General features: G+C 39.3%; 1 protein-coding gene across 3 annotated transcripts in view; it reads left to right on the forward strand.

Annotated features, from left to right (window-relative positions):
• LOC135207744 (prostaglandin E2 receptor EP3 subtype-like) overlaps positions 1–11,584 on the forward strand; it is a 661,187-nt gene that overhangs the window by 98,322 nt on the left and 551,281 nt on the right. The window lies entirely within an intron of this gene.

An 11,584-nucleotide genomic window follows, 5' to 3' on the forward strand; every position in this document is an offset into this window, starting at 1 on the left:
GGCAGGAAACCTAATCTCCAGGTCAGCAGGGTCAATCTTAGCTTCTTTTAATATCAAAGCTCGGCTTATGGGATCTTCAGAAGATCCCATAAGCCGAGCGTTGATATTAAAAATAGGCTAAGATTGACCCTGCTGACCTGGAGATTAGGTTTCCTGCCCAACAGACTTTTGGTGACCACACCCTTACCACAAGGGTGAATCCCATTGACCATCAGCTCAGGATATCAGAGCGACAAGAGGGGATTGGCAACTCTCAAGAAAACCAGAACAGCCATCGCATAAATGACAGCTCAACGAGAAGAAGTTCAGAAGACTGCTGGGGCCTTGACCCAGGCTAACATCCCAAACATCTCTTAAGAATGGGCCACAGAAGGGCCTGAAAGTACTCGAGTGTGGAGTTAAAACTAAATGAAAAAATACTTAGAAGTAAACAAGTTACAAAGTGAATTTGTGGGTTTCTTTTTCAATTATTATTATTATTAAATGCGTAAATAATATCTTATTCTGACATCAGCATTCCTTCAGTTTTCAGAATCTGCCGGTACTTGGAATTTCCTCTCTCTCTCTCTCTCTCTCTCTCTCTCTCTCTTAAAAAACTAACAAATTGATCTTCCAGTCGGTGACTAGTAAGCTCTCCAGAAGATTACTCCTCTTCCAGTCGGCGACTCTTGTAACCTTTTCAGAGGATTGCTCGTCTTCCAGTCGGCGATTCTAGTAAGTTTTCCAGAGGATTGCTCTTCTTCCAGTCGGTGATTCTAGTAAGTTTTCCAGAGGAGTGCTCCTCTTCCAGTCGGTGATTCTAGTAAGCTTTCCAGAGGATTGCTCTTCTTCCAGTCTTCTCAAGCACCGTTCTCCATCTGCTCTGGATTCATAAGACTGAAAGGGAGGAGATTCAGTCTTTCTTTTTCTCCTGAATCCAAACCTTTACGATCCTCCCCCTCCCCCCGCATACTCGTTCCAGCAAAAATAGCGAATTCTCGTTTTCTCTTGTGTCTTCTCTTCATCCCGGTGAAAGCGCTGTAGGCCATTTGACGATTTCTTTCTATTTTCTTGTCCTTCATTGTACCCAGTCCTTAGCAGCGAGTCTCTCTCTCTCTCTCTCTCCTCTCTCTCTCTCTCTCTCTCTACCGAAATTCACTGGTTTAACTTTTCTGGTGCTTTGTTTCAAACTAATCTCTCTCTCTCTCTCTCTCTTCTCTCTCTCTCTCTCTCTCTCTCTATCTTCTCTCCTCACTCTTCACTTTCCACTTCAGTTTCCAACCGTCAGCCAGCCAGTCCTTCGTGATATATTTAAAGTCCCAGCGCATTACTCAGAGTAATGAGTTCTCAACTTGTGTTGAGCTTTATAATAGAGATGGAGCCTCATTTCTTTTCATTACATTTTTGTGGCTCATTTTGCGTCGGTCTTAATTTCCACGCGTGTTTATAACGTGTTTGCTTGGACCCCAGATCTGAATTGAGAGAAAATATTTCTTCGTCCTGGAATGCGGAGATCTGAAGGAATGCTCTTGGCTACTTTGATTTTTCTTCGTCCTGGAATGCGGAGATCTGAGGGAATGCTCTCGGGTAATTTAGTTTTTCCTCGTCCTGGAATGCGGAGATCTGAAGGAATGCTCTCGGGTAGTTTAATTTTTCTTCGTCCTGGAATGCGGAGATCTGAAGGAATGCTCTCGGGTAGTTTAATTTTTCTTCGTCCTGGAATGCGGAGATCTGAAGGAATGCTCTCGGGTAGTTTAATTTTTCTTTGTCCTGGAATGCGGGGAGATCTGAAGAAATGCTCTCGGGTAGTTTAAAATTTTTCTTCTGTCCTGGAATGCGGGAGATCTGAAGGAATGCTCTCGGGTAGTTTAATTTTTCTTTGTCCTGGAATGGGAGATCTGAAGGAATGTCTTCGGGTCAGTAATTTTTAATTTTTCTTTGTCCTGGAATGGGAGATCTGAAGGAATGCTCTCGGGTAATTTAATTTTTCTTTGTCCTGGAATGCAGAGATCTGAAGGAATGCTCTCGGGTAATTTAATTTTTCTTCGTCCTGGAATGCGGAGATCTGAAGGAATGCTCACGGGTAGTTTAATTTTTCTTTGTCCTGGAATGGGAGATCTGAAGGAATGCTCTCGGGTAGTTTAATTTTTCTTTGTGCTGGAATGGGAGATCTGAAGGAATGCTCTCGGGTAGTTTAATTTTTCTTCGTCCTGGAATGCGGAGATCTGAAGGAATGCTCTCGGGTAATTTAATTTTTCTTCGTCCTGGAATGGGAGATCTGAAGGAATGCTCTCGGGTAGTTTAATTTTTCTTTGTCCTGGAATGGGAGATCTGAAGGAATGCTCTCGGGTAGTTTAGTTTTTCTTCGTCCTGGAATGCGGAGATCTGAAGGAATGCTCTCGGGTAATTTAATTTTTCTTCGTCCTGGAATGCGGAGATCTGAAGGAATGCTCTCGGGTAATTTAATTTTTCTTCGTCCTGGAATGCGGAGATCTGAAGGAATGCTCTCGGGTAGTTTAATTTTTCTTCGTCCTGGAATGCGGAGATCTGAAGGAATGCTCTCGGGTAGTTTAATTTTTCTTCGTCCTGGAATGTGGGGATCTGAAGGAATGCTCTCGGGTAATTTAATTTTTCTTTGTCCTGGAATGGGAGATCTGAAGGAATGCTCTCGGGTAGTTTGATTTTTCTTCGTCCTAGAATGCGGAGATCTGAAGGAATGCTCTCGGGTAATTTAATTTTTCTTTGTCCTGGAATGGGAGATCTGAAGGAATGCTCTCGGGTAGTTTAATTTTTCTTCGTCCTAGAATGCGGAGATCTGAAGGAATGCTTTCGGGTAATTTAATTTTTCTTTGTCCTGGAATGGGAGATCTGAAGGAATGCTCTCGGGTAGTTTAATTTTTCTTCGTCCTAGAATGCGGAGATCTGAAGGAATGCTCTCGGGTAATTTAATTTTTCTTTGTCCTAGAATGGGAGATCTGCAGGAATGCCTTTCCCGGGTAGTTTAATTTTTTCTTCGTCTTGGAATGCGGAGTCTGAAGGAACGCTCTCGGGTAATTTAATTTTTCTTCGTCCTGGAATGGGAGATCTGAATGAAATGCTCTAGGGTATTTAATTTTTCTTCGTCCGGAATGCGGAGATCTGAAGGGAATGCTCTCTCGGGTAATTTAAGTTTTTCTTTCGTCTGGAGGCGGATGATCTGAAGCCATGCTCTCGGGTAAGTTTTAATTTTAATTTTCTCGGTTCCCCCTGGAAATGGGCGTAGATTGAAGGAATGCTCTCGGGTAGTTTAATTTTTCTTTGTCCTGGAATGCGGAATCTGAAGGAATGGCTTCCCTCGGGTAAGGGTTTAATTTTAATTTTTCTTGCCTGAATGCGGAGAATCTGAAGGAATGCCTCTGGGTAGTTTTAATTTTTCTTCGTCCTGGAATGTGGGGATCTGAGGAATATCTCCCTCGGGTAATTTAATTTTTCTTTGTCCTGGAATGGGAGGATCTGAAGGAATCTCCTCGGGTAGGTTTGATTTTTCTTCGTCCTAAGAATGCGGAGATCTGAAGGAATGCCTCTCGGGGAAATTTAATTTTTCTTTTGTCCTGGAATGCGGAGATCTGAAGGAATTCCTCTCGGGATTTTTAATTTTTCTTCGTCCTAGAATGCGGAGATCTGAAGAATGCCTCTCGGGTAATTTAATTTTTTCTTTTGTCCTGGAGTGGGAGATCTGAAGGAATGCTCTCGGGTAGTTTAATTTTTCTTCGTCCTAGAATGCGGAGATCTGAAGGAATGCTCTCGGGTAATTTAATTTTTCTTTGTCCTGGAATGGGAGATCTGAAGGAATGCTCTCGGGTAGTTTAATTTTTCTTCGTCCTGAAGGAATGCGGGAGATAAGGGAGATCTGAAGGAATGCTCTCGGGTAAGTTTAATTTTTCTTCGTCCTGGAATGGGAGATCTGAAGGAATCCGGGTTTTAAAGTAATGCTTCTCGGGTAATTTAATTTTTCTGTCTGGAAGGAGATCTGAAGGAATGCTCTCGGGTAATTTGAATTTTCTTTGTCCTGGAATGGGAGATCTGAAGGAATGCTCTCGGGTAGTTTAATTTTTCGTCGTCCTGGAATGCGGAGATCTGAGAGAATGCTCTCGGATAATTTAATTTCTTCGTCCTGGAATGCGGAGATCTGAAGGAATGTTCTCAGGTAATTTAATTTCCTCGCCCTGGAATGCGGAGATCTGAAGGAATGCTCTCGGGTAATTTGAATTTTCTTCGTCCTGGAATAAGGAGATTTGAGGGAATGCTCTCGGGTAATTTGAATTTTCTTCGTCCTAGAATGCGGAGATCTGAGGGAATGCTCTCGGATAATTTAATTTCTTCGTCCTAGAATACGGAGATCTGAGGGATTGCTCTCGGGTAATTTAATTTCTTCGCCCTGGAATGCGGAGATCTGAAGGAATGTTCTCGGGTAATTTAATTTCCTCGCCCTGGAATGCGGAGATCTGAAGGAATGCTCTCGGGTAATTTGAATTTTCTTCGTCCTGGAATGCAGAGATCTGAAGGAATGCTCTCGGGTAATTTAATTTTTCTTCGTCCTGGAATGCGGAGATCTGAAGGAATGCTCTTGGGTAGTTTAATTTTTCTTCGTCCTTGAATGCGGAGATCTGAAGGAATGCTCTCTGGTAAATTAAATTTTCTTCGTCCGGAATGTGGAGATCTGAGGGAATGCTCTCGGGTAATTTAATTTCTTTGTCCTAGAATGCGGAGATCTGAAGGAATGCTCTCGGGTAATTTGAATTTTCTTTATCCTGGAATGTGGAGATCTGAAGGAATGCTCTCGGGTAATTTGAATTTTCTTCGTCCTGGAATGCGGAGATCTGAAGGAATGCTCTCGGGTAAATTTTTCTTTGTCCTGGAATGCGGAGATCTGAAGGAATGCTCTCGGGTAGTTTAATTTTTCTTTGTCCTGGAATGCAGAGATTTGAAGGAATGCTCTCTGGTAAATTAAATTTTCTTCGTCCTGGAATGCGGAGATCTGAGGGAATGCTCTCGGGTAATTTAATTTCTTCGCCCTGGCATGCGGAGATCTGAAGGAATGCTCTCGGGTAATTTAATTTCTTCGTCCTGGAATGCGGAGATCTGAAGGAATGCTCTCGGGTAATTAGAATTTTCCTCGTCCTGGAATGCAGAGGTCTGAAGGAATGCTCTCGGGTAATTTGAATTTTCTTCGTCCTGGAATGCGGAGATCTGGGAGAATGCTCTCGGGTAAATTTTTCTTTGTCCTGGAATGCGGAGATCTGAAGGAATGTTCTCCGGTAATTTAATTTTTCTTTGTACTGGAATGCAGAGATCTGAAGGAATGCTCTTAGGTAATTTTTAAAAAAATAATGCTACTCCTATGGCTTATAAATCTTTTTATGTACTTTTTTCTGTTATTTTTATCATTGCTGTTTAAGATGAGAATTAAAGAAAGGTCCTCTTTTTGTAGTGTAAATCTTTTTATATTTTTAACAATACACTTTGAGTCATTTGGTTTAGAGAAGTCTGCTGTCCTCTTCATGATTTAACTCAAAAAAGGGCTTTATTTTCTCATCACTATTTTCATTGGAAGTTGGTGTTTGTAGTGCATCTGGTCCTCTACCGATTTTGACCGGTATTTTTAACTTTATTATTAAATAAATTTAAATTTTGTTAACTATTTATAAACTTCTCAAGCGTTTAGAATATTTTACTATGCTTGATGTTACATTCGCTTCTAAACTCGCTTTGTCACTGCACTTGAAAGAATATTTCGTTAGTGCTGCCCTATATTTTATCTAGATTTTACCTGTAATGTTCATTGTATAGAGAAGTGTTGGCATTTGTGAATTTTTACTCTATTATATGAAAATCATTATCTAGTCTGGATGAGAGCAGCTTTCGGGATAGTTATAAAAGAAATGATACAAAGTGGTGGTTTCCTTTGTCCCAACTGCAATAACTATGATTTAGAATGGGTACGGGGATATTAAACCATTTGGCCTTTTTAATTAAGCTCTTCCCCTTAGGGATTAGTGCCGTCAGTGCACCTCATGCAGTGCACTGTAAGGTAATATTACTTAAAGTTCTTTGCAGCGTCCCTTCGGCCCCTAGCTGCAACCCCTGTGAGATTTTCCTCTTGTTGCACCCTTCAATCTTTTCTACTCTCAAATTCTCATATTTCTTTTTCAGCGTTGAATGACCTCATAGGTCTTCAGTTCTTGGCCTTTTGCCTAAATTCTGTATTCCTCCTCCTCCTCCTCCTTCAATGAGCTCTTCCCCGTAGGGAGTTAATGCCGTCAGTGGACCTCATGCGGTGCACTGCTGGCATTACTTAAGGTTTTTTGCAGCGTGCCTTCGGCCCCTAGCTGCAACCATTTTCGTTCCTTTTACTCTACCTCCTTTCATATTCTCTTTCTTCCATCTTGTTTTCCACCCTCTCCTAACACTTGATTCATAGTGCAACTGCGAGTTTTATCTCCTGTTACACCTTCCAAACCTTTTACTGTAAATTTCCATTTCAGTGCTGAATGACCTCATAGGTCCCAGCGCTTGGCTTTTGGCCTAAATTCTGTATTCCTCCTCCTCCTCCTCCTCCTCCTCCTTCATTAAGTTCGTACCTCGGTAGAAAGATTCAGGTATCGTTTGAGTTAGCGCATCATGAACTAAAAACTACACCAGTTCATTTAAAAGAGCATCAGTATTCATTTTCTGTCGAGGTGCCCCATGTCACCTTGTCCATTTCCGGTGGCCTTTCATTCCCTTTTATTTTCAAATCAGATCGTGGGACGGTTCTCCTGACATTGAAATTCTTGAAGGGTATTGCCCCATCGAACGTTTTATGACAGTTTCCTTTATATATGTATACATTTCTCTTGTCAAATCATCATTATGTTCGATATTCATTTGTTATTCCCATGTGAGGTCTACATTTTAATTGTGGGCATTTTACTCCGCGGATGTTTGCTTTATTAGTTAATGGCTCATTTTATAAGAATGAAAGAAATGGCTGATGTCATCGACCATGATGATAAAAGGTAAAAGGGTAAAAATACTTCCAAGACCTATAATTATGTGAGAACAAAAGATAACCTTCTTGCAAGTAGGTGTGAGAGTATTGTGTTATCCTGTGAAATATTTGAAGATCTTTTAATAAGTTTTTTTTTCATTAATGTTAGCAAACCATATAACAGACAATAAAAAAATAAAACGTATAATATAAATATTTTTTCCTGGAGCAACTCATGATTTTATGTGCTAAAGATTAACATAAGTTTTTATGCAACTAGAAGGTATAGTAGATTCACATCAACCGTGCATCTGATGTCTAGACCCGTCCCTTACGACGCTTCTGATTGGCTGTTGATAAGCCAATCACAAGGCTGGAAACTCTGTCTCTCGAAAGAGTCCACATAGGCAGGATGTATGTTCCACCTCTCCTAAGGGATACTTTTGAAAAACGATGCTTCAGGAGAGGTAGAACATACAACCTGCCTATGTGAACTCTCGAGAGAGACTGAGAGTTTCCAGCCATGTGATTGGCTTATCAACAGCCAATTAGGAGCGTCGTAAGGGACTGGCCTAGACATCAGATGCACAGTTTATGTGAATCTACTTTAGTCAACTTGACATTTTTTCGTTCGTAAAGTCTATATCCTGTTATCTGTTGCTTCGGATTACTCTCTCTCTCTCTCTCTCTCTCTCTCTCTCTCTCTCTCTCTCTCTCTCTCTCTCTCTGTGTACAATCTTTTTGTTGGAAATAAGACGATGAGACCATTGGCAGTGAGGTTTCTCAGTTATTACTGCCACCATAGAAGTCGGACAGGGTACCTAGATTTTCACAAGTATGGCTGTTCGTTTATCCGTCCAAAAGAAAGATACCTCCCGAGTTACTGGTGAATTTCAGTGAAGCTCTGTAGAGGCCTGGGCTGCTGTGGGTTTTTGAATGTTTGGATAGTTTTTGAGGTCCAGGATTTTGAATAAACATGAATGCGAGATTATGGAGTTTTCAGATTTGTTTTTCATGAAACAGTGCCACATTCTGATGATAAGAATGCAAACGCAAGTTTCACATGAAAGTCTTCGAACTTGCGAAGTTTCACGTCGATCTGGACAGTTGACCAGATCTAGTGGACTTCTAGAAGTATGCAAACTTCTCATAGGAATTATTTTCGTCAGAGGCGTTCACTCTCATGATGTATCTGTTTAGCTTGTGTCTTTATTTCGTTTATTTTCAGTTTTTCTGGCCAGTTTTCTTCTCGATCCAATGTCACACCCTACATCGCGGTTGTTACCTTTCGTAGGTTGAGATAATTTTTTTTTCTTAGATGAGAAATTTTAACGCTATTGTTTTTATTGATGTAATATTCAAATTTTTTGTAGTGCTTACTACCAATAGCAACAGTAGCGTTGGTAATAGAAATAGTAGCTGATAGTGGAAAAATACCAAGAATATTATCAAATAATGATAATAGCTGGCAATACTGATAACGACGTAGGAAACAAAACTTCGTAGGGGGATAGTGCCATTAGTACACGTCGTGCATTGGACTGTAGACATTACGTAAGGTTCTTTGCAGCGTGCCTTCGGCCTGTAGCTTCAACCTCCTTTCTGACCTTTTACTGTTACCTCCTTTCATATTCTCTTTCTTCCATCTTACATTTCACCCTTTCCTAACGATTGATTCATAGTGTAACTGCTTTGAGGTTTTCCTCCTATTGCACTTTTCAAAACTTTAACTGTCAATTTCGTTTCAGCGCTGAATGACCTTATAGGTCTCAGTGCTTGGCTTTTGGCCTAAATTCTGCATTCAGTTCCATTCGGTAACAAACAAACGTCTGTGTGATGGAAGCCAATATTCATTCTCACCCGGAGCGTCAAACTGTAGCACAACTATTTCTCACCATTAGAGCGTGACTGTAGAAGAAGATCCTCTGATAAATCCGAGAGTATTCGAGATTGATTGAATTCAGGTTGTGTCTATAAATAGACGGAGTGAAGACGGACCAGCAACGCCGGACATTTAATGCACATAGACACTTGTTTGTGCAGTGAGAGACTTGCTGCGCATCGCTTCGGTGTTTCAAGTAGATGGGACTTGCGTGTTTGTATGGAGAGGTCTGTTGTGCAGACAAAGAGACAACCCAGTGACCTGATCTAGCTCAGGTCTATTGTACAGACAACCCAGTGACCTGATCTAGCTGAGGCGTGTCTGGAATTGGTTGCTGAAATTATTTGCAAAGGTTATAATGAGAAATGATTTTGAAGTTCCATCCTACTTGCATGGTAAACATAATGGCTCGATACAATCCAGGACTTGTTGCGTAATTTAGTGGGGCACTGATTGAGCCTTGGGCAGCATATTGCCCTCGTGTAACGCCTGGCCTAAATCGAGCGAGATTAAGGAATGGGCAAGAACATAAGTAAAAGTTCCTTTACGTATCCAAATTCGAATCTTGTGTCCGTACCATAAGAACTTATTGGCTGTGAAGAAAAGTTTAGTTCATGTGACTTAAGTTTTGTGAAGCTGGAAGAAATTTTAGATTGTTTGTGTGTTAGATGATTTGATCAGGTGGTAAGACCCAGGGGATAAATTACTTTTACCACTACTTATATTTTTTGTATATGTTTACTAATTGTGTTCAAGTTAATAAAGTTTTGAATTTAAGTTTGAAAGACGAAAAACGATAGGCTTCTGGTAAAACGAGAATAGTAAGTAGCCACGGAGAAAATAATCCTTATTGTTCTTATTCTCTTCTCCAAATGAACGATTTAATGTTTTCGATTTGATGAAATTAAATCAATTCAGATTTTAATTACTGTAGTTAGCCCATTTTCCAAAATAAGTTTCTTGAATATTGACCCATTTTTTGCAAAGCCAAATCGGAATCATTTATAATAAGGCGTGAAATAAGGTTCACAGTGTCTTAAACCCTCATTGCTTCCTTAGCACATTATTGCATAGTGCGTTTATTATCTTCATTTACTGCAGGTTTTAACTGTTTTTCGTGTCTCAGGTATCTCCTGTTACCCTTATCGCATAAGGTCCATGAGAATTTTGCGATTACTAATTGTTTTGGCCCGTTCTTCTGTAGTATGTGATATCCATCTTGAATTGTTTTATTCGATTATGTGCTGGTTTTGAATAATAATAATATATTATTATTATTATTATTATTATTATTATTATTATTATTATTATTATTATTATTATTGTATATTGATGATACCTATTGGATTGATTTGTTTGGTTATGTGCTGGTGTTTTTTGAATAATAATAATATGAATAATAATATTACTATAATAATCATATTATATTATTATTATTATTATTATTATATTATTATTATTATTATTAATTATTATTATTATTATTATTATTGCACTAATCAAGGAATTATTTCACCTCCTGTCTGTCGGAATTGTCAGCAAGTAAAAACAAGAATATTTTTTATACTAATATCAGCGATATGAAAGTTGTTTCAGGACCACTGTTGTTGGGGGTTATCTGCCAATGCTTTAAGAATGTACAAAAGACCATTCAAGATTGAGAGAGAGAGAGAGAGAGAGAGAGAGAGAGAGAGAGAGAGAGAGAGAGAGAGAGAGAAGATTTAATTAAGTGCATCTCTACGTAATTTGTGTGTGTGTGTGACTCTGTGTGTGTGTGTGAGAGAGAGAGAGAGAGAGAGAGAGAGAGAGAGAGAGAGAGAGAGAGAGAGAATTTAATTAAGTACGTCTTTACGCAATCTGTCTTCAAATTGCATATGTTTTCATTGTATCTATATCTTTAGCCCTCCATTTAGTTCACCTTTATTCTCCTGATCTTAACCACTATGTTAAGCCCAAACGCTTTTCACTCCTACTCGTATGTATTTATTTATTTGTTTACATATTTATCTATTGACCTCCCGGCTTGGCCTCAATAAAGACCGCCAGCATTTGCACGGCCATGAAATTTATATTTCCTCGCAGCGTGTTTATGGAACAAGCGAAAGCTTCTCTCACACTTTAGCGGCGAGGACACCACAGGTGACGTATTGCCAATTCGCTGGTAAGGACGCCCCTCTTAAGTCATTCCGGTCGATTATGCTAATAGGGTCGATATCTGCATGTTACAGTATTGCACTGACCGTCGGTAATTAGGCAGTCGACATATGCCTGTTTAGCCGTAAAAGGGGGTACAATGGGATCTGCATTTCATTTTTTTTTTTTTCTCCAGCAATTTGGCCGTGAGAGTTTTGATTTGGTTGCAGTTTGAATTATATATATATATATATATATATATATATATATATATATATATATATATATATATATATATATATATATATATATATATGTAAATCAATAAGAGGTCGAGGCTAGTCCGCATCGTGTAACAGGTAAAGAGCCAAAACAGATCAATACATAGGGTTGCTTTATTGTTGCCAATGGCTTCACTTTGTAACTTATATATTTTGGGTTTTCCTCCTTTTTTAGCCTTGAAAATGAGACATTTGTCTTGAAACGTTGGCAATAATAAAGCTGTTTTGCTTCTTCACCTGTTTTATATATATATATATATATATATATATATATATATATATATATATATATATATATAC

The sequence above is a fragment of the Macrobrachium nipponense genome, chromosome 11 (assembly GCF_015104395.2).
Source record: "Macrobrachium nipponense isolate FS-2020 chromosome 11, ASM1510439v2, whole genome shotgun sequence".
Classification (NCBI taxonomy): domain Eukaryota; kingdom Metazoa; phylum Arthropoda; class Malacostraca; order Decapoda; family Palaemonidae; genus Macrobrachium; species Macrobrachium nipponense.